Raw genomic sequence first — 4,267 nt, forward strand, 5'->3', positions numbered from 1 at the left:
ATTTTAATACTTTGTTATCAATTATGCCAAGTGTCCTTGTACATAATTTCACCCCTGTTTTAATAATTTCATAGACTATTAATCCATTCCCGTGTCCGGTTAAATGAACGATTATTCGTGCATATAAATATCCCGCCCATCGTGTCTGATCGAGTGTATATGGTTATTTATAGGTACGTCCAATTGTAAATCTTTATATTTAAATTAACAAACTATCATTTAGTTAAACAAATATAAAGCCCATTTATAGCCCATAGTCTAATTTCCACAAGTGTCGTTCTTTTGTCCAAACCCCAATTATGGTACAAAGCTTAATTACCCAATTTTAGTATTTAGCCCAACATCATGATTACTTTGGCTTAAATAAGCATAATAATAACTTAGCTACGAGACATTAAATTAAAAAGGTTGAACATAACTTACAATGATTAAAAATAGCGTAGCGTTACACGGACAGAATTTCGACTTACACCCTTACAACATTCGCTAACATACCCTTATTATTGGAATTAAAATTAAAATTAAAATTATAATATAAATATAAATATTATACGTTGAGTAAGAAGAAGGAAAAAGATGTGTTTGATGTTCACCAAACTGCGAATTTTATAGGCCTGTGAGCTGAAAAAGGGGCTCATGCGATCGCATGAGTTTTGCTCTTCACGGCCATGCGATCGCATGGCCGTCGGTGACAGCTCAAATTTCTTTGTTTTCTTGTTTGTCGATGTTTTAATTAAATAAATATAATATATAAATAATTATAAGAATTATTTAAATATAATATTATATTTATGTGCATAGTTGACTTGTAATTTTTAGTCCGTTGCGTCGAGCGTTGAGAGTTGACTCTGGTCCCAGTTCCGGATTTTCGAACGTCCTTGCGTACAATTTAATATCTTGTACTTTGCGTTTTGCGTCTTGTACTCTTGTAATTTTGAGACATTTCTTATCAATAATTGGAACCTCTTTGATCTTATTTTGTACTTTTGAGCTTTTTGGTCGTTTGCGACTTCATTTCGTCGAATCTGTCTTTTGTCTTCACCTTTTATTATTTAAACGAATATCACTTGTAAATAGAACAATTGCAACTAAAAGCTTGTCTTTTTTGAGGGATAATGCTATGAAATATATGTTCATTTTTAGCATTATCAAATATTCCCACACTTGAGCGTTGCTTGTCCTCAAGCAATATAGTCTTGAAATATTCTATACTAGAATCACTTCTTTATTCTTCACACTTTGTACATCAGTGATTTCTATACGGTGGTATGAACAATGGTAGTAACGTTGTGGTTTACAGTCCCACATGACTATGAAAATTTAGATCCTTTAAGGAAATTGGATCTTTATGAAAACATTTGATCTTTTGAAAATTAAATCTAGCTTTTACCCTAGATAAGTTTTCCGGAATAACCCTTCACCGGTGTTTGCAAATTGTTTTTGTGTGTTTGGTGGGTTTTAGATTTGAAAATTTTAGCTCAAAACTTGTGGTTTTGTGTCACCCACTTGCTAACCTTGTATTGGGAAAGCAACACATCTAGTATACTTGTTCCGTATATTACCTTTCGGTAAACTATCGTTCGGTTGTAAAGGAAAGCGTTGAACAAGCAACTGTTAAGGCAATGTCCCCTGACTTGCTTTTAATTATGGTCTATAACGTATCGGATGCAATTACTATCCTTGGTAGGAGCAATAGTAAAGCTCACCCTTATAATTTTCTGGTCTGGCACAAGGTCCTGTCTTTGACCATGCTATGCAACCACCGTTCTTACGGTTAACACTCGATTTGGTTCAGGTGACCTAATGAATTCCAGGTGAATTCCTAGGATTTTACGTTCAATGGTAATGAACGCATTGAAAATGGGTTTTCAGAAAACAAATCCGTTTGTAATTTTGATCAAAATATTTTCTCGTTCAAGCTCGAGATTAGATATCATCGAATTCCATGAGTTTGTAATTCTTAATCTTTAAGGTCAATCTCTAGGATTGAGTAATATCAGGCTTAAAAGCTGATTTTTGATCTTTAAGGAGATTATCCTTTCTAGGGATCTGATTCATTAGTCTTATCCAGCTAATTTGCACGGCGTCCTCCCTATTTTACAAGACAGATCCTCTCATGGTTAGGATAAGTCTGACCACTTGGCGACCCTGTTTGATGCTGAGGTCCGTGGATTTCCTGCTGATTTTAGTGATGATTTTTCTAGATTTTTCGTCAACCTACAGCTGGTCTGGACGACAACTTCATGATCTAAATCAAGAAGCTTTCTTTTTCGGAAGACTTTACTTCCTTTTAATGATGAAATTGATTCATTGTGTAGATCCATCTTTTCTTTCAAATATATTACATTAAATCGGGTAAAACTGTTTAGTTTAGTCCAAAGTAAAAGTATCTTCAATTATTTGTTACAGAAATATGTGACATATGTTTAAAATAACTTGGTAAATTTTCCCACACTTGGCTTTTATTTTCTTTTATTTGCCTTTTTATTGTCCTCTATTCCATTTTAAATGAATTCTAACATTTTAGTTTGTTTCTCAATTTATCTCCTTTTCGAGGTAACAATAATTTCGGTGTTAACACCTAGTTTTATCGTTCATAAATATGTATAAACATGATTTTGAATTCATTTAATTGAAAATTTTGAAAATTTTTACTAGAATTGGGTAGTCAGTATATAAGACTAGTGCTGTTCTTTATTATCAGAGAGCACTAGATTCTAATACAACTACTGCGTTACTAGTATTTTAAATGGTAACCAAGTATATAAATCAAAAATTATTAAAATTCCGAAAGAATTTAACCCCTTCCCACACTTAAGATCTTGCAATGCCCTCATTTGCAAGAAATCAGTAACAATTTAAATTATTGAGGGTAAATAGCGTAGAAAAATGATTAAATTTTACCAAAGTTTCCAAACATATTGGCGTTTGTTTGCTGAATGATAAATGGTGCATATCATTTGTTCATTTCATCTTGTTGTTACATCACATTTGTTTTTCGTTTTGTCATCTAAAGTACTAGCTTTTGCTGAACTTAATGCCAGTCTTTGAAAATGCGCTGTTTTACCCTGTTTATAAGATAAACTACAAACAAATATGTACATATTTTTATATATATATATATATATATATATATATATATATATATATATATATATAAAACCTTGTACTTTTAAAACATATAAATAATTAATTTTTTTAAAAAAATTTTCTTTTTAGGAGTGAGGGCGTTTCGGATCGTTGTCCTAGTCAGTCCCTCGACAAAATTTTAAAATTTGTCAATTTTTAAGCGCGGTTTTAAAAGTAAAGATTTTTTTTTGGATTTTTTAAAATATTTTTGGCATACTTTAATTCAATAAGGCTAAAAATAATGATAATAAAAGTTCTCGTCCCTCCCTCGGGTAAAGCAATTTCGGTTCAAAGACCTAGTCTTCAACTTACAACGAATTTTAAAAATCACATTTTTAACTTACGAAATAAAGTAAATTTTTGTTTTTAAATTCACACCAAACTTAAATTTAAAATGCATAAAATTAAAAATTCATATTAAAAATTCACACCAAACTTAAATTATATTTTTGTTTTTATACATACAAACTTATATTAAAAATATTAAATTTTCAAATATTTACAATTTTAAATATAATGATTTAAAAAGTTTACAATATTATTTTAATATTAATTAAAAAAAACAAATTAAAAATAAAATTAAAAATCTTTTTGGCTTTTATCCCACTTTAATCAATTAAATATTATCAAAAATATGCGTCCCTCTTTTCGGTAAAGTAATTTCGGTTCCATGACCTAATTTAACTCATGACGAATTTTTGAAATATTTTTGGTTGATTGATTAAAGATATTTATACCTTAAGAATAAACGTTAAATTTCGCAGTGATGTAATAAATTTTTGTATGATATCAATAATTTCGGTCGCAAGACCTAATTTTATCGAATACCAATTTATTACTTTATAGCGAACAAATTAGCGTTTATTATCAAAAGGTTAAAAATAAAAATAAAAATAAAAACTGAAAACTGTACAAACTTACCTGTGAAAAAGATTTTTTAGTGATATGCTCTAGCCCACTCATAAGATAGTCGGACTAATTATTTTTCCATGGCTACATAGGCGTAACCTCGAGCATTCAACGTTTTTTCTTCTAAACATATGAACGGTCCATCTCTGCATAAAGTAACGAACTCGGTATTAGAATATGTCTGATTCGTCGAGCATTTTCCTTCGTGTGACCATTTTCCACATTTGTG

This window comes from Rutidosis leptorrhynchoides, chromosome 3 (genome assembly GCF_046630445.1).
Source record: "Rutidosis leptorrhynchoides isolate AG116_Rl617_1_P2 chromosome 3, CSIRO_AGI_Rlap_v1, whole genome shotgun sequence".
Classification (NCBI taxonomy): domain Eukaryota; kingdom Viridiplantae; phylum Streptophyta; class Magnoliopsida; order Asterales; family Asteraceae; genus Rutidosis; species Rutidosis leptorrhynchoides.